This window comes from Podarcis raffonei, chromosome 3, assembly GCF_027172205.1.
Source record: "Podarcis raffonei isolate rPodRaf1 chromosome 3, rPodRaf1.pri, whole genome shotgun sequence".
Classification (NCBI taxonomy): Eukaryota; Metazoa; Chordata; class Lepidosauria; order Squamata; family Lacertidae; genus Podarcis; species Podarcis raffonei.
This window is the reverse complement of record NC_070604.1, coordinates 2,085,501-2,104,002: the sequence shown is the minus strand read 5'-3', so window position 1 is coordinate 2,104,002 and position 18,502 is coordinate 2,085,501. Positions and strand designations below refer to the sequence as shown.

Genomic DNA, 18,502 nt, shown 5'->3' with positions numbered 1-18,502 from the left:
ACTAACTTTCACTCACTCCTTCTCTCACTAAAACTGCTTATATACATTAAAAATAATGAATAAGGCATATAATTGACTAATGTATCTGCATCCTAATACTGCAATCCCAACCACATCTGCTCAGAATTAAGAACTACTGGTTGGGGCTTTCTCCCAGATCACAGAATCACAGAGTTGGAAAGGACCCTGAGGATCATCTAGTCCAGGCATCCCCAAACTCAGCCCTCCAGGTGTTTTGGGACTACAACGCCCATCACCCCGACCACTGGTCCTGTTAGCTAGGGATGATGGGAGCTGTAGTCCCAAAACAGCTGGAGGGCCAAGTTTGGGGGTGCCTGATCTAGTCCAACCCCCTGCCATGCAGGAATATGCAACTGTCCCATATGGGGATCGAACCTGCGACCTTGGCGTTATCAGCACCACACTCTATCCAACTGAGCTATGGGGTTAGTAAGAATATATTAATAAGAAAACATGCTACTGACATCATATACTCATTGTTATGCTTTGTCAACAAAGGAAAAACACAGTCATCTACAAAGATCCTTAATGAAACAAAAGCCTAGAAAAAATGAGCCAACGTGAAGCGGTTCGTGGCATCAACTGGCGTAATCTAAAAGGAAAGGTCAAAGCTAGTCTTTTAACATTTCTACTAGATTATCATGGCTACTGTCATATGTCTTACTTTTGGTGACATATTTGGGTAATGTGCTCTAAGCTTTACAGGTGGCAGGGAAGGCCACAATTATGAATACTATCATGGAATCATAGAACTGTAGAGACGGAAGGGACCCTGAGAGTCATCTAGTCTCACCTAGGTGCAGGAATCTCAACTAAATCAGCCATGACAGATGGTCATCTAACATCTGCTCAGAAACCTCCAAGGAAGGAGCAGTGGTGGAGCTTCATGCTCCGGCACCGGGGGGCGGAGAGGAGGAGGGGAGGGGCTGGCGCGCATCCCGGGGGCATAGCGCGCCGCCCGTAGGGGCATGGTGTGCTGCGTGTAGGGGCGTGGCACCCAGCAGGGGCAGGGGGGCAGCCGCGATGGCACCCCGCCAGGATCACGCTGCCAGGGCGTTGCGCTCCCCCCGCACGTCTCTTCCTCGCCAATGGGAAGGAGAGGGAGCCTGTTCCACGATGGAACGGCTCTTGCTGTCAGACAGAACCACAGATACTACACAAGTAATATTCATATGCTGCCAACAAACACTATAAGCATTATGAGCAACACACCATATTCTGAACAAAACTAATTATTAGACTGAAAACCCAAATTATTTTTTATATAACATACTTCTAACGGGAATCGGGAGAATTGTCAACTAATGTACTACCAACTCATACAAATGCTTTGGTCTTTGATTCCTGTCATCAGATAACATTTTAAAATGATAGTACCCACAGAATTGTTGCTGGTTCCCCTCCACTAATCTTTCTGACTTGCAAAAATCTGGTAAGCCTTCATTTATCCATGGTCTACTCATTTCTTACATTATTATTAGCAACAGTGGCTTTAAAGAATGAAAAGCAGATGTTAGCATCATTTGCCCTCAGTCAGCACTCTTAGATTTGCCTATTATAGTTTTACCTTTCACCTATACACATTTCCTAAAGCACAAAATTTATACAAGTTTTTTGTTACTATGGTTAACTAGTGCTGTATTTCACGCCATAATTATCCACAAGTCTTATTTTAAATGTATTGCTCTGAATACTGGACAAGTCAATTTTTCTCCTTGATCACACAGGAGATATAATTTTTTTGCCCAAAAGCAAAGATGAACAGGAAGTGACAGACCAGGTCTTGAAGTGAAACTATATTCCACAACATATTGGTGGGAAACGTGATATAAAATATTGTCATATCTCAGCTGACCTTTTGAAATGACATTTCAGTTTTCCATGTAAGTCCAGTTTCCAGCAAAGTTCCAAACTCTCAGGCACATGCAAGCACCTTAAGAAAGCAAGCAAGCAAGCAAGCTGATTCTTCATCCACTAGGCCCCATCTTTCCTCTAAAGGCCTTCTAGGAAACTTGGACTGACTTGAAGCAGCAGCAAGGGCTGGGCTAGTACGGCCACAGCAGGCTCCCTCGGCACCCCATGTCCGTCCTGCGTGGCAGTAGCACACGCTCCGCCACTGGTATGCAGGCCCATGCAGTGGACGGCAGCTGGGTACACTTGCCCCAGGCCTCGGAGGGCAAAGCCCTGCTGGGGGGGCCTGCCAGGGACCGGCTGCTTTGGGGTTAGAGTTACTATGTTATTCTAACAAGACTCCCACCATGGGCATTGGACAAGCTCTGCACGGGCCTGCATACGTGTGCATCACATGTAGCATTCAACATGTGTACAGTCTACCTACAGTGTACACTGGTTGCTAATCTGTACGTAGGTACAATTATTCATATGCAGTGGTGTGCACATGTGTGGTCACGGGGATTTCTGGGCAATATTCTAGTGTCCTTTTGCCCACAGAAGGAAATTCCTTCATCACACGATCCTACTCTTCTGCCATTGCCTAGCAGTACAGAACAAGTGATTCCCAATCTGTGATTTTTCAATATGCTGAAGGCAGCTTGGGTTTGAATAAAGTCATTTTCTGTAATTTCGAATACTAATTCTGTAGTTTGAGTTCCCAGAAACTGGAGAGCATAGATGGATTGCCATGTTCTTAGACGCTGTCCCGTATTTCTGTCAACAGTGTATTAGAGATAGCATGGCATTTTAGTATGTGGTGTTGTTTTTTTAAGCTATGGCAGATGAGGCTAAAAGGCAGGGGTTACAGTATTTGTATGCTAATCCAAACTGTCTTATTAATATTTCATTTTTAAGGAGAATACAATTTAAAGATGACAACACAAAGGAAGGGGAACCAAAATGCAATTAATTTTCAGACTAGGCAACTAGCAAAAGCAATTATTAAAAGAATAACCAGAATTTGAGTGACAGCAATTTGTTCATGGTGTGGTGTAATACTTGTCTCTTCCTCCAGATAATTTTAATGGTCTTTTATTGACTCTCATCCTCTTGATTCACATCCCTACACCCACATCTCTCATAAATCAATTCTTTGTGCTGAACTTCAGAAGTCTAAACAGCAATAAGAGCAGACGTGGCCGGTGGGGAATCACAGGTTTCCTGCTCATGGGAAAAGTTTGGCTGCTGCGCTATGCAGGCTCATCTGAGACTGAACCCACTGAAACTTATTTCTGAGTACACATGCATAGGATTGAGCTACACAATTCACAGATGAGATTGAGCTTTAGGCCCTGTGCTGTTATTATCGGTGTATTTGGAATACTTTTCAAACAACAAAGGGAATGGGAAGCATCCTGGTCCCACAATGGCCAACCAGATGACTGTGGGAAACCAGAGCTAGAACCTGGGCACAACAGTACTCCCCCCCCGCCCGCCCCCCACTTGTGAAAGGCAGTGGAGGTAGAACATGGCCACTGGGCCAGTGTCTGAATCTCTTTACCCACAGTGCCCTCATTTAACTCTGGGAGGGCAAAATTATTCATAGAAGATGGTGAAAACAAATGTACCCTGTGACTCAAATAAACTTTGAAGAAGAAACCAAATAAATTAAAAACAATTTTAAAAATCGTTGGCAGCAGCAACCCAGGGACACAGGGCATGTCAACAGAAACAGGCTTCTCGGAAGAGGTAGGTTTTGCATCCTCTCCAAAAATCAGCAAAACAGTGGGGGGCAGATCCTTCCACAGCCTCAGGCCGACTGCAGAAAAGACACTGCTTTCAGTCTAAAACCTGAGCGATCAAAACCCTATTTGCTTTGGCAGCTGCCTGCCCTCCTTTCTGCCCCTTTTACAGAAATCCTCAAAAGCTAAGAGGGAAAGAAACTGCGAGTTCCAATAGACTGGAAAGAACTATGGAGGAGGAGGAATTTCTCTACAGCAGAGACTTCCCTCAGTCACAAGCTCAAGGCGAAGGCAACTGACCCATTCTCCCCACGTCTCCCTCTGCCCCAAGCTGGCAAGCTGCCCTGGCCTGAGTGGGCAACCTTTTGGTGCCCACTCCCTCTGGCCTCTTAACTTCAGGTCATGTAAATACTTTTAAGCAGGCGCGTGAAACCCAGCGAGTCACCTCTCTATACATGTGCACATAATGATGATGAACAAAAAGAAAGAATGCTGACCGCTCCAACTGCCACCAGCTAGCAACGTTTTTTCTATGGCCACGTTATTACGCTTATAAGCTAAGTAGGTGTAGAACATTTTATTTAGATGAACCCTGCACCTCATTAGACCACCCTGTACCGTTTAAAATAATTACTTCCCCAGCAAAATCTGTTAGATGGCTTAGATAATTAACTTCTTTACACATCAAAGTCTGATCATATGCATGTCCCATTTCCTTTCTTCCGGACATTAAAAAAATCTCAGCCAAAAGCAGAAGCACTCAAATCAATTTTCTCCAATAAATCCAACTAACATGAAATTCAAAACCTACTGTAATATTCAGTAGGTCAATGTACTGCAGTTGTTTTTGCTTTGAATTTAAATGCAGCTGCATGCCATATTCTACAAAATGAATTCAGATGTTCAGATGGAGATGCAGATTATTTCAACATGCTGTAGTTTATACATGAACCCCCATAAGAAGATGATAATATTTGATTAACACTATTTAAAACTAGTAATTATGAGGTTCTAGCTAAATCTACGTAATATTTGCCAAATTCCTTTCTTCTGAAGGAAAGTCTGGAATGCATAAAAATAATTTAAAATGAAATGAAAAACATAACATTTAATTTAAAAAAGCTTTCATTTATAGTCATCTGTATGAAAGCTATCATACTTTCTTTGTCATCTGTTATTTTGCACACTGAATGCTGAGCAGCTTCCACTCCAGCCCAGGTCAGCATACATCAGGGTGAGCGGTACTGAATCTTATTTAGCGTTACTCAAGAAAGTGAGGTTCCTTAGCATCACACAGCGAAGGCAGTGGGCCCATTCTAGTGGTTAACCACTTCCACATTCTATCTGCCTCCATGGTGGCATTACAGATGGAAAAAAATCTCCTTAAGTGATCATGTGAATGCATATACATTAGGAGATGTAAGTATTACCAATGCCAACCATTTTCAAAGATGTTATTTATAGTAAAGAAATGTGAAAGGATCAGTGTTTAAGATGGAAGAAACCTTGGCAGAGACGCTCTGGGTTATTTACCCGCTTGTAAGCAGGCAATAATGCTGCTGTTCAAAGCAGAGGATATCTTCAACTTATACGAGCTCTCTCCCATTAATCTGGAAGTAATGTGAAGCAAAACATAGGATAGTAATAAAGTGCATCCTAGGAAAGAATGATTCCTTACTAAACTCCTTGATGTTCAGCACTTACACTCATTATACCAAGTGGCGTATTCCACCTTTTCCAAAATACAAATAGTAGTACAGTGGTACATCTGGATGCGAACAGGATCCATTCCGGAGCCCCGTTCGCATCCTGAAGCGAACGCAACCTGCGTCTGCACGTCTTCACTTGCGTGGGTCACAATTTGGCGCTTCCGTGCATGCGCGTGACGTCATTTTGAGCGACTGCACATGCGGTGAAACCTGGAAGTAACGTGTTCCGTTACTTCCGGGTCGCCGCAGAGCACAACCCGAAAAAGCTCAACCCAAAGCTACTTCAACCCAAGGTATGACTGTAGTGGTGATAGTAGTAATAGTAGTAGTACTCCTGAGCTGCTCCTGTTGTTGTTGTTTAGTCGTTTAGTCGTGTCCGACTCTTCGTGACCCCATGGACCAGAGCACGCCAGGCACTTTATTATGGGGCAATAAAATGCCATTGCCCCATTGATCCTTACCATTAACACTTGCCACAATAGGTATGTCTTACATTTTGTAATGTCTGATGTTTTATCGTGTTTTTAATATTCTGTTAGGAGCAGCCCTGCTCGGCATAGTTCATAGCTTCTCTGAATAACTCAGCTATGTACCTTTTGCACTCAATCTCAAATCTACTCAGAAACTTCAGCTGAATAATAATTTAAAAAATGGTAAAGGACCCCTGACCGTTAAGTCCAGCCATGACCGACTCTGGGGTTGCGGCACTCATCTCGCTTTACTGGCCGAGGGAGCCGGCGTACAGCTTCCGGGTCATGTGGCCAGCATGACTAAGCCGCTTCTGGCGAACCAGAGCAGCGCACAGAAACGCCGTTTACCTTCCTGCTGGAGCGGTACCTATTTATATACTTGCACTTTGACCTGCTTTCAAACTGCACAGATTAGTACACTACTATTTGTAGTATGGCAAGGAAGTCTACTATTCAAGGTGATGGGTAGGTGAGAAAATCCATAGCAATGATAGTTTCTTATACAGCTATAACCAGTGCTTTTTTAAAAAGAAAAAAAGGCACAGATACTCACCATAAAATTGTTACAGCAAGTGCCACACTTTTGACATTTGGGGCGGAAGGTCTGGTGCTGCATACCATTGAGTACCCCCAGAAAAAAAGCACTGGCTATAACCCATCTTCCTCCCTCTTTTTGCCAGAAAAATTTAGGTAAAGGTCTGACCCTGCTGATTATCTGCCTTCCTCAGCAACACACTTCTTGAGTTGTATCCAACCAAGCTGTTCTGTTAGCACAAGGACTTTTGCCTCTACAGGAGATCTTTCTTCCCGCAACCCCAATCTTCTCCAGATAGGTGGGGGAAACCCCATATCAGATTTTGGGGGTGTGGGCAAGGGGTGCATGAGAAGAGAGGAAGTCCTATGCACAAGTGGAAGTCCTTGTTCTAACCAGATGACTTCACTGGATAGAAACCCCTTGTGTCTGGCATAGGCAAGTTTTTGCAGTGCCATTTCCCAGATCGAAATGAGCACGTTTTGCCTTCAACTGCCCCAAAGCAGGCATTCTGGAACAATGAAAACAGCAGCTGAAGCTGTTTTCCACAGAGGTGCAAAAAATCTATAGGCAGACACGAGCTACAACCAAAGGTTGCACTCCTGGTCAATGCTTCACAGACATGATCTTGACCAATGTGCCTTGGAGTTTCATAACCCATGAAGAGACCTGGGACATGAAAACAACAAGAAATTCAAAAACAGAAGTAATCTGCTCTGTACCTGCTTCAAGTTTGATTGTGAAAGAGTAGCTGGAGGACTGAGATGCATTTGGAGACTGAGAAAACAAGGCTTAATGAAATAGATAAAAGTTTTCAGATAGAGATCAGGTTTTTTAATTACTGCCATTGTAACCTCTGTATACTGATATATGCTTTTTAACCCAGGTGCATTGTGGGTCTTTGATTACAGGGAACCACCAGCAGCCAGAGCAGGACCAGTGGTGAGGAAGGGGTGCTCAGGGAACTACCAGGGATAGAACTGCTTTGGGCTTCCATCTCCTCATCACTGCTCTCTAGGACATAGCAGCTTATGAAGATGGAGCAGAGACTATCACCATAGCTCATCAAACTAGCTTGTGCAAACCATAGTTTCAAAAATATGCTTCAACCCACATTCTCTTATTTTAGTTAGCTAGATGGTCAGAAGTCATGCTTTGTCAACATGGATGTTATGATAGTTAAGAGCATCAAAACATGGCTTGATGCCATATCTGAATTAAATCAATATGTGACATAGATGTATGTGTGAATCAACTCAAGTTCCCTTACAAACCATCACAATGTGTACAGGAACCACAGGAAATACCGTTATTTTCTCATTACAATAAAACAGAATGTTGTCGAGAGATTCCTATTTTGCTGCTCCTTGTGTTTCTATTCTTCAAGACTTGCAAGGGAGGGCGATTAATACTCTACTATTATATAAGCAAAACCAACAAATCTTGCTTGCTTTTCTATTTAAGAAGTGCCATAAGGAATTCATGACCCTGGATACATTGCAGAGCCTTTAAGTTCATAAATTTTGATTCTCATCCTTCTTTACAACCTATTGTCACTCACTCATTATAAGGAAGAAGCAGGATTTTTACTATTTGCAAATAGTTTTCTCCATTAAGAAAACACTGCAAAACAAGTCATTTTCCCTGGTGTCCACTATAGAATGCCTATCTATGGAAGGAAGTTTTGTACACATTTGGGTCTCCTCCCAAATGTAGCCCCTCCAGAATAGTATGAGATGTGATACAGGCTGGGCTACGGAGGGAGGGGAAAGAGGCAAAAGTTAGAAAAGTTATTCCACGTGTACAAGAGCAGGTCTGGATCCAAGCCATTATATTTGATATTGTTATTTTGGCAGGAACAGCATAATTAATGGCCAGCGCTTCAAGTGTAGGAACTCATGTGAGGTGACCAGCTCAATTTGCAGACTGGGTGTGCCATCAAGGACAGACAGCCCTCTGAGCCATTTTTCTTGCAAAGGTCTCACTGAAATGAATGCGAGCTTAGCAAAGCGTCAGGCTCTTCTGCAGCTCCCATGTCTTCCAAGAAGCCAAGGCGTGTGGCAAGAGAATAGCCTAGTACACTAAACTGCAGAAAGTTCATGCCTCCAGTAGTCCAAACCCATGACTCAAGAAGCAACAACACTCTGCCACTGTAATATTTGCATCGGTAGCCTCACGGCCGGATGAGTACTGTGTGCTCTCTGTCCTTGGGCCTGGCAGGCGTAAGCTCCAGCTGCCGCAGGGTGGCTGGCAGCATGGGACACCTCTGCTAAGAAATCTGCCCCAGCTGCCCATGTGCTATCGGGACAAGTTCAAGGCTCCTGCGTTGACACACAAAGCCCGGAACAACTTGGTTACTTTAAAGACCCCCTGAGCCCTCAGAGCAGGTATTAGAGGTGTGCTGCTGTTAGCTGTCCCCTGCACTACAGAAGTTCAACTGGCCTCCATTGGAAGTTGGGCATTTAGTGTCAAGGTCCCAAGCTGAGACAGACTGTTCCAGCAGAGACTGGGCAAGGCATTCTTGCTTTTTTATTTTCAGCGGCATCTCTGGAAGAGTGGGTTTTTTAAATGCCAGCAGGCCTTTGCAGTTGTTGAAACTGATTAGCCGGTCACTTTAATGATTACCTGCATTGTTTTAATAGTGTTTTATTGTTGTATACCACCCTTATATTTTATGTTATAGGAGTATAGAAATAATTTTATAAATAGAATATAGGGGTGTGTGGGTGGGTGGGTGTGGGTGGGTGTGTAAATAAAACATATACACAGGCTTCTGCAGAATCATTTCTGGTACTGTGCATGATATCATGGTTCCACAGATTGCAAGCTACTGCCCTGATGTTGCAGCCAACATCAGGAAAGCCGTGCTAGGGGTAGAGATGTAATATTGTAATAACTTTACAGAAAAAAATAGAGGTAAATAAGGACATTCTGCTGCTCCAGAGAAGCGAACACGGAGCAATGGATCCAAACTACAGTGGTGCCCCGCAAGACGAATACCTCGCAAGATGAAAAACCCGCTAGACGAAAGGGTTTTCCGTTTTTCGATGCGCTTCGCAAGACAAATTTCCCTATGGGCTTGCTTCGCAAGACGAAAACGTCTTGCGAGTCTTGCGATTTTTTTTGCTTTCCCCCCCTTTTTCTAAGCCGCTAATAGCCTTTTAGCCGCTAAGCCGCTAAGCCTTTAATAGCCGCTAAATAAATAATAAACCGCTAATAGCGCTAATCCGCTAAGCCGCTAATAGGGTTGCTTCGCAAGACGAAAAAACCGCTAGACGAAGAGACTCGCGGAACGGATTATTTTCGTCTTGCGAGGCACCACTGTACAAGAAAGAAGATTCCACCTAAACATTAGGAAGAACTTCCTGACAGTAAGAGCTGTTCGACAGGGGAATTTGCTGCCACGGAGTGTGGTGGAGTCTCCTTCTTTGGTGGTCTTTAAGCAGAGGCTTGACAACCATATGTCAGGAGTGCTCTGATGGTGTTTCCTGCTTGGCAGGGGGTTGGACTCGATGGCCCTTGTGGTCTCTTCCAACTCTATGATTCTATGATTCTAGGGTGAATTATGCTTTGTATGTAGAAATTCTGAGGCAGCTCATTGTGACACAAATAATTTAAAAAGGAGCAGCAGGAGAAGAATATTTGTGGCTGGCTGGGGTACGGATAAGTAGTGAAAGCCTAGCAGTGAAAAATGGCAATATGTCAAATTATGTCATTTCTTATGCTTGCCCAAGAATCTTATGGGCTTTTTAAACTTTATTGGATACTTCACTAAAACAGCAGAATCAGCATAATTTGACTGCAGAAGCAATCAAAATCACATCAACATCTACTTGAACTTCTGAAATCATGTTGACACATTTGTGAACATACTGAATTGTATCAGCACAGCTAATCTGGAGTCTCATGGTGAAGCTCTCTCTAAGAATATAAGATTCTCTATCATTATAGCAAGAGAACACTGTTTTCTCTACTCACAACACAAATCAGATCTCACTAACAGTAACTCCAGGAAAAATATTCTACATGCCTAGATGCCCTTGGGAACATAAGGTGAGAGTACAATGCAGGGTTGAATAAATATTCCCAGTTCTCAGGGACCAGTAATAGCTACATCTTCCAAGTGCTTGAGAGTTGCTTAGCCATGGCCACAGTGAACCATTGCAGGTTGTCCAATGAATTCCATCCTCGGACTGTCCAACAAAATTAATTCTACTGATCAGAACCTGTGCCATTCAGCACCTATCTAAACATAACTGCACTCCAAATCAAGTCATCTTTGCAAACCACACAAATTGCATTTGTGGCTCAATACAGAGAAGCATTATATTACAAGGCCAGTAGATATGAGGGCATTCATAGTAAGTTAACAACATGCCTGAAAAACTAAATAATGTTGTTTGGGCTTGTAAGTTGACTAAATTGAATTCACAGAAGAAGAACAGTAATTACTGAGGAAGTTCAAGAGCAGCACAGAAAGTTGTGATTTGCAGACGTTTTAACAGTTACAGCTGTCATACGGGTGGAAGTTGGTGAAAGGCACTCTGGCACTCCTAGACACCAAGACAACTTGGGCCCCCAGTGACAAACCTGGAAATCTATGAAACTGAACATGGAAGATCATTGAGAGCATTTGTGTAAAAATAAATAATCACTGTGTGGTGGTGTGCTAGAGTGCCAAGCCAGGCAGAAGACCTGGGTAATTCCCTCCTAGATCATGTGACCAAACTTTCCAAGGGGAGAGATATAGTAGTCATGAGAGACTTCAGTAACCCTGATATTAGAATTACCGTATTTTTCCGTGCAGTGGACGAGGTTTTTTGTCAGAAAAATCATGTCAAAAAACTGGGGTCGTCCAATACACGGATAGTGGCGGGGTGGGGAGGTGCTGCTGTGCGCAGGGAGTGATCTGGCGGCGCTGGCTGGCGGCACGCAGCTTCCCCCGATACTGCTGCACGAGGGAAACACTCCCTCTACCTGCGTGCGGGAAATGATCTAGGGAGTGTTTCCTGCCCACAGCTGGGGGGGGGGAGAGGCTCAACAACTTTGGGCAATCTCCCCTCATTTTCTTAAAATGGAGTCCCCCAAAATAGGAGGGGTCTTATACATGGGGGCATCTAATAGACGGAAAATTACGGTAGTTTAGAATTCATAGAATTCTGCTAAGAATGGAAGGTCAAATAAATCCCTGATTTGCCTTGCTGACAATTTTGTCTAGGAGGTGGAAAGAGAAACAAAAGGATCTGGCAAGTAAGGCAGGGGCTATGAAGTATATGTAAGCAAGGAATAGAGGACAGAATAATCCCTTGCTTAAACTGAAGAAAATTATTTAGGCTTGGAAAGCAAGTCAAATATTGTCAACTCTTATTTGACCCCAGTCAAACATTTAATGAATACTTCTGTGTGTCATTATGGTGTCATTACTTTAGTGCTAGTTATCTCCTAGCTCTGCAGCAATTGGGGCAAAACAAGCAGTGGAGCAAAGTACTATAATTTTAGACCTCTCCAAACAGAGGCAAAAGTCTAGCAGGCAGCAGGCCAGACTAGGACCAGGAAGACAGGCCTAGGTTCGAATTCTCACCTGACCATAAGGCTCAATGGCAACATTGGGCCAGTCGCATACTGTCAGCCTCGGAACAACTCCATGCGTAGATTAATATAAAATGTGGCTGGACTACAAGTCCCATCATCCCCAACCACCAGTCCTGCTAGCAAGGGATGATGGGAGTTGTAGTCAAACAACATTTGGGGACCCCCCCCCCCAAGGTGGAGAAAGGCTGGTGTGTATTATGCTAAGTTCCTTGGGGGGGGGAGCAAAATAATTTACTGTCATAAGTAGCACAAGCATCAATTATGTTGGTAATATTATGTTGCTCTCAAAAGGTTATTGTTTTTAAAATACCTGACCATTTTGTGACAATATTTGGCCCAAATCTTTTTTGACTAGTCCAATTCTCAACCTAGAATTATGCTGCTATGATCATAACCAAATGAACTGTGGTGTTTTCATGATCATTTGGTGGAATATGTCACTCCAAAACAATTAAGCTTCTGAGGAACAGTTGAGGGAGTTGGGTATATTTCGCCCGAAAACATATCTTGGGACTGAGAGGGAATAAGCCATGCATCTTCAAATACAGTGGTACCTCGCAAGACGAAATTAATTCGTTCCGCGAGTTTTTTCTTCTTGCGAGTTTTTTGTCTTGCGAAGCACGGTTTCCCATAGGAATGCATTGAAAATCAATCAATGCGTTCCTATGGAAACCGCCTTCAGACCAGGTCCGGGGACAGTCTGTCCCCCGACCTCTTCTGAAGGCTGGGGGGGGGACAAGGGCTTTTCTTCCCACCGCCAGCCTTCAGAAGGCTGTTCTGAAGGCTGGCGGTGGGAAGAAAAGCCCTTCTCCCCACCTCCCGCCCCGCAAGCTCCGGGGACAGGAGGGCTTTGCTGCCGACCGCCAGCATTTTAAAAGCCCCCAGGACAGCGGAGACTTCTCCGCTGTCCTGGGGCGATTTTAAAATGCTGGCGGGCGGCAGCAAAGCCTCTGCTGTCCCGGGGCGATTTTAAAATGCTGGCGGGCGGCAGCGAAGGCTTCGCTGCTGCCAGCCAGCATTTTAAGATCGCCCGGGACAGCGGAGAAGTCTCCACTGTCCCGGGGGCTTTTAAAATGCTGGGGGTGGGCAGCGAAGGCTTCGCTGCCGCCCGCCAGCATTTTAAGATCGCCCCGGGACAGCAGAGAAGTCTCCGCTGTCCCGGGAAGGCAGGCGGGGGGGAGCAAAGACTTTCGCCCACCGCCAGCCTTCAGAAGAGGTCCAGGACCTCTTCTGAAGGCCGGCGGTGGGCGAAAGTCTTTGCTCCCCCCCCCGCCTGCCTTCAAAAGCCGTTGGGATAGCGGAGAAACGCGCTGTATCTTGAGGGCTGCCAGATGGAAGATGGAGCAAGTTTGTTTTCACCTGCTCTGGAAGGTAGGACTTGAACCAATGGCTTCAGGTTACAAGAAAGGAGATTCAGACTAAAGGTTAAGAACAGCTTTCTGAGGGTGATAACTGCTTGACCAGGAACGGTCTCCCTCGGAAGGTGGTGGACTCTCCTTCCTTGGAGGCTTTTAAGCAGAGGTCAATGGATTCTTTAGCTGAGATTCCTGCATTGTAGGGTTTGGACTAGATGGAGTCCCTTCCAGGAGTCCCTAGATGGACTGGATGGGGTCCCTTCCAACTCTACAATTCTGTAATTCACACTGAACAGATTGCTGCCTGAGGCGATCACCCTCTTGCCAGCAGAAGAGAGCACAAGTGGAAGCAGAGGTCTAACTAGTTTCCTCCCCACCCCTCTGTGTGCATTACGTTTCTCAATAGCCTCCAACATTCCACTCAATTAATTTCTGGGGGATTATCACACTTCTTGGGTTTGGCCTCGTGCCTTAATGTTGCCCTTGGGGTGCATATAATCACAGGGAATGCAGTGTCTAGCATGTCTTATTGCTTTAGGAGCTCATGCAGAAATGTCATTAGCCCCTAACTTTCAACCGTGCCTAAGATTATTATGCAAATATAATTGCTAAAACATATACGTTTATTAAATTGCACACTGCTCCATGTTAACATGCAGTTAATTGACTAATCACATTTCAGACACTTCCTCTGTGTTTAGTAAGCCCACAAAAGTCATTCTTCAAGCTTCTGACACTGACACTGATCTGAAACAAGGCTGGCAACCCTTAGAAAAATCTTTTGAGCAACAGGGGAAAAAACGTAAGAGAATCTTAAAAGCCGGCCAATAAATCACCCAGTCAAAAAACAAGTGCAGCAAATGCAAAGATTGATTACGTGAATCGGGACCATTGTTGAAAAAAGTATGCAATAAATTCCAAGGGGAGGTTTATAAATGTTTTGTAAAAGTACTATATTATTATGACTTACGGTATTAAGAAGAACGCTCAAAACAGGAAGCAAGAGAACCTCTTGGGGGTGGGGTGGGGGTTGGGAGGAATTCCAAACAAGGTATTCCATAAAACACCTCATCAACTACATTCACTGACCAGTTCCATTTAACTTTAAGTTGCAAACCATCTAGTAAGTTCAATCTTGGAAACATTCTGAAATTAACAATGCACCCTTAATATTTCAACGTTTTGCCTTAACACATTCTCAAATGTTTCCTTCTGGAACGCCAAATGCTTTACACATATGCAGTGTGATTTTTTTTAAAGAATGTGTGGATTTTATGTACTGAATGTAGTCCCAGATATACACAAACTACTGGGTGAAATCGAAGGAGCTGGGGTAAGAGTATGTAATTTCTAAATTCCTCCCAAATGTTCCCCATTTCACACAGAATGGTGGTAACCACAAAGCCTTATGAATTTAGCTTTTGCAGCCTATGCATTTGCATGAAGTGATATAATCAGTTGGCAAATACCCACACATGGCATGTACTAGGGACTGCTAATCGTGAGGTCAGAGGGAAATGAAATGCAAAGAAGTACGGATGTCATTAATTGGTTGTTAATGAACAATAGTGCTGGGAACACTGGCATCCTGGCAGGACAAGCCAATTAACACATATAGTGCGATAATAATCCATGAACCCAGAACGGATAGCATTGAACGCCTCTTCAGGTAAGCCTCCCTTTGAAATTATTCCATTCCAATATGGCCACCTTAAGATCAGTTACAGTGCCCTGCAAAGTTAAAATGTCCCTCATTTGTTTTTCAGTATTGCCAGTACTGATATCAGATCTCTGTCCATTTTTTATTCTGCACAGAGACTGCCTGTTTGTCCTATATAGAATGCAGAAAGGTATTGCTGGTAGATTATGGCTTATGTCATGCTGGAAGATGAGCAGGTGCAATATCCTCTCATGTTGTGGGGGAATTATTAGGTCCTGCCATGAGGGCAGAGTCTGCATCTGGGTCTGCCACAGAGTCTGGGCCAAACTGAAGCAGAGGAACTGCTACTACAGACACATCAAGAGATTTGACCCTACTCTTTGTGGACTGAATCATCACTGTGGATGTTTACCACTCTACACGTGTTAATTTGGCAGCCCTGCAGACTGGCGGGGGGTTTGCACAGGTATTCTGCAACATGTCACTGCCTGAATGACGTAGAGCTGTAGCACTAGAATGAACCCCAAGGTCCATTCCAACCCCCTGCAATGCAGGAATCTCAGCTAAAGCATCCACAACAGATGGCCATCCAACCCCTGCTTAAAAACCTCCAAGGAAGGAAAGTCCACAATCTCCCACTGTCAAACAACTCTTACTGTCAGAAAGTTCTCTTTGATGTTTAGTCGGAATCTCCTTTCTTGTAACTTGAACTGGTTTGAGTCCTACCCTCCAGAGGAGAAAACAAGCTTGCTCCAACTTCCATGGGACAGCCCTTCAGATATTTGAAGGTGGCTCTCATATCCCCTCTTCATCTTGTTATTCATGCCTCTCCATGTGCATTAGTGGGGGGTTTATACCGGGTCACCCAAACATCATTTTGCTTTATTAGCTGTTCTACAATGCTTCCCAAATGCTTCCAGCATGATGGCTGTCCAAAGAGGCCCTCTTGCCTATATCACGAGCGCCGGTGTGCTGCAGTGGCTAGAGGGCTGGACAGGGATGAAGGAGGGCAGGTTTCAAATCTTTCGGCCTAGTCTAGTCTACCCCACTGGGTTTGTTGAGAGGATAGAAAGAGTGGGGAGGAAAACCATGAATGCCACTTTAAGTATCTTTCATAAAAGGTGGGGTATAAATGTAATAACTAAATATAGTGCAACAAAAGCAGGTCAAATGCCCCTGCTCCAGAACATTTGTGAAATTTGCAGAATTTCAGCAGGAAGCAAGAAGACATGCACCAATTAGAAATGAAACAGTATACTCACCCAAAACCTTTTTTAGGCACAAGCCATATTAAAAGTGGGGTGCATATAACCACATCAATACCATTAGCATCAATAATCAGGAATGCAAATTTAAAAAGAGCACCGGGGGGGGGGCTTGGCTTACCATGAGAGGATGTCTCTGTTACCAGCTGTAATGACCACAAATAATTATGTAATTATCAGGTCTGTACTTTTTCTTCATCTCGTTTCCCTGACCTCAATGTCTGTGGTTAACTCACAATTGTCTGTATATGTACTTTGACTGAGGATCACACTTCATGCATCTGTTGAAGTAGACCGTAGCCCACAAAAGCCTATGCCCTAATACTGACAAACGCATCATACCCAAACAAAACATCTGCAATTTATATACTACACATGAAAAAATATAGTCACATTTGAAGTTTATCAAATAAGACATAGTAAGAGCCCATGGCTGTCAACGTTTCCCCTTTTTTAAGGGAAATTCCCTTATTCCAAATAGGATTCCTCGCAAGAAAAGGGAACAGTTGACAGCCTTGCAAGATCAATCCAAAGGCCCGTCTGCCCCAGCCTCCTGTTCTCCCAGGGACCCCGTGGGACGCTTGGAAGCAGGGCCTGAGCAAAAGTGGGTGGCAATGTTTTCCTTTCTCTCTTATAACACGACAACTCATGGATACTGAAGGAAGCAAAAGCTGAAAAATTCAGGACAGATAAAAGAAAGTTCTTCTTCACACAGCATAGTGTGAACTATGGAACTTGCTCCCCTGGGAGGCAGCGATGGCACTGGGAGGCAGGCAGGAAATGACCCCAGGACTGTGCGGTCTCTCCGTAACATTCAGATGTTATGGAGAAATAGAACTGAGTGTCCACAGCATACTGGTGGCACATTGCCCTGAAACCCCAACTGGCATATATTAAATAGCTGCCCGGGGGCCAAGAGGTACTCTCCCGGGGCTACTCTCTGGACCTGAAGGTAGGATTGGAACCGCTTTAATACACTGTCCCCAGTCCATGGGTCCAGGATGGTGGATGGTCTTCCTTGAGTGCTGATGAGAGACCCAGAAGCAGGAGCAAGTTCACACTCCCTGTGCGCTGCGCTCTGCAGAGGTCATCCATCAGGGCAACAAGGGCCACTCAGGTCTGTGGCCCCGACTGAACCCAGGCGGGAATGGCTCTAAATAATCTGGGCCCTCCAACATGGCTCTCTCCACCACCTGCCCCCAAAGGAGGTCTTGCCAACTGGTCAATGTTCCAAGCCAAAGGGCCTGGAGCTGGTTCCCTTAGAAGCGGTTGTATCACGGCCTCTTTCAATGCAGCACGGATCACCCTCACACAGCAAAGCATTCAGGCCACTCTGGACCCAACCCCACAAGCCAGGCGGGTCGGGGTCAAGGGGCCAGGCACCTGGGCGCCAGCACCTTGCTCCCCTCGGCTGGCTGCTGAAGGGGCTGCAGCAACGAAACTGCTGGCACATCTGCAAAGCTAAGCAGGATCTGGGGTGGTTTCGAAGGGGATGGGGGCATTTCGTGTTGCGATTCCTGCCTTGCAGGGGGTTGGCCTAGATGACCCTCGGGGTCCCTTCCAACTTTACAATTCAAGAGTTCTGTGATTCCGTGTGGAAACTCGTCCCACAAAAGTGAGGATGGAACCTGAGCGAAGCTGAACTGCGCTCCGGAGCAAGGCAGCGCTGCCGAGGGCTCTGGAGTCCCGTCCGCGGCGAGGGAGGCTGCTTGCCGCCGGAGGAGGAGGAGGAGCAGCTCTTCCGGCTCCGCGGAGACCCCGCCGCCCGCCCTCCCTCCCCTCTCGGGCCCGCGCTGCTCCAGCCCGAGGAAGCCCCGGCGCCGCCTCGCCCTCCCCGCTGACCTCGCCGCCGCCGCCGCCTCAGGGGCGCCGCTCCGCCTCCTCGCCAACGCCGCCGCCGCCGCCGCTCCGCCTCCTCCTGCTGCCCCGGACTGGCGGCTGCCCGGCCGGCCTGCTCCCACGACGAGGGCGGGACGGGCGCCCGGCCGCTTCCTCTGCGCCTGCCCGGCGCCCGGCGGGAGGAGGCGCCGCTGGGCCGAGGGCGGGACGCGGCCGGGCAGCCGCCATCTTCGCCCGGCCCGACGAGGCCGCCTCCCGCTCGCCCGGCGGCCCGGCCGGCTTCTCGCCGCCGCCGCCGAACAAAGGCCGAGGAGGAGAAGCAGCCGAGCTGCGCCCGTCGGGCCCGCGCCCCCTCCCAAGGGTGTTGGTCCTGCCCCCCCCCCGGGGCAGAGCTGGGGAGTCTTGTGTGAGGCCAGCCTTTTGG

The 18,502-nt window shown here is 45.9% G+C and overlaps 2 protein-coding genes across 12 annotated transcripts in view; one reads left to right on the top strand and one right to left on the bottom strand.

The window, feature by feature from the left end:
• The window catches only part of RUNX2 (RUNX family transcription factor 2), a 223,478-nt gene that overhangs the window by 36,386 nt on the left and 168,590 nt on the right, over positions 1–18,502 (top strand). The gene's annotated exons all lie outside the window — the stretch shown is intronic.
• SUPT3H (SPT3 homolog, SAGA and STAGA complex component) overlaps positions 1–18,502 on the bottom strand; it is a 326,581-nt gene that overhangs the window by 291,088 nt on the left and 16,991 nt on the right. The window contains exon 1 of one of the 3 annotated variants that reach the window (XM_053380347.1): positions 18,082–18,200. The exons of 1 other annotated variant lie outside the window; for it this stretch is intronic. The gene's annotated coding sequence lies outside the window, so the exon portion shown is untranslated. Of the gene's footprint in view, positions 1–18,081; positions 18,201–18,502 lie in introns of those variants that run through there. One more of the 3 variants, XM_053380348.1, reaches the window with a different exon arrangement.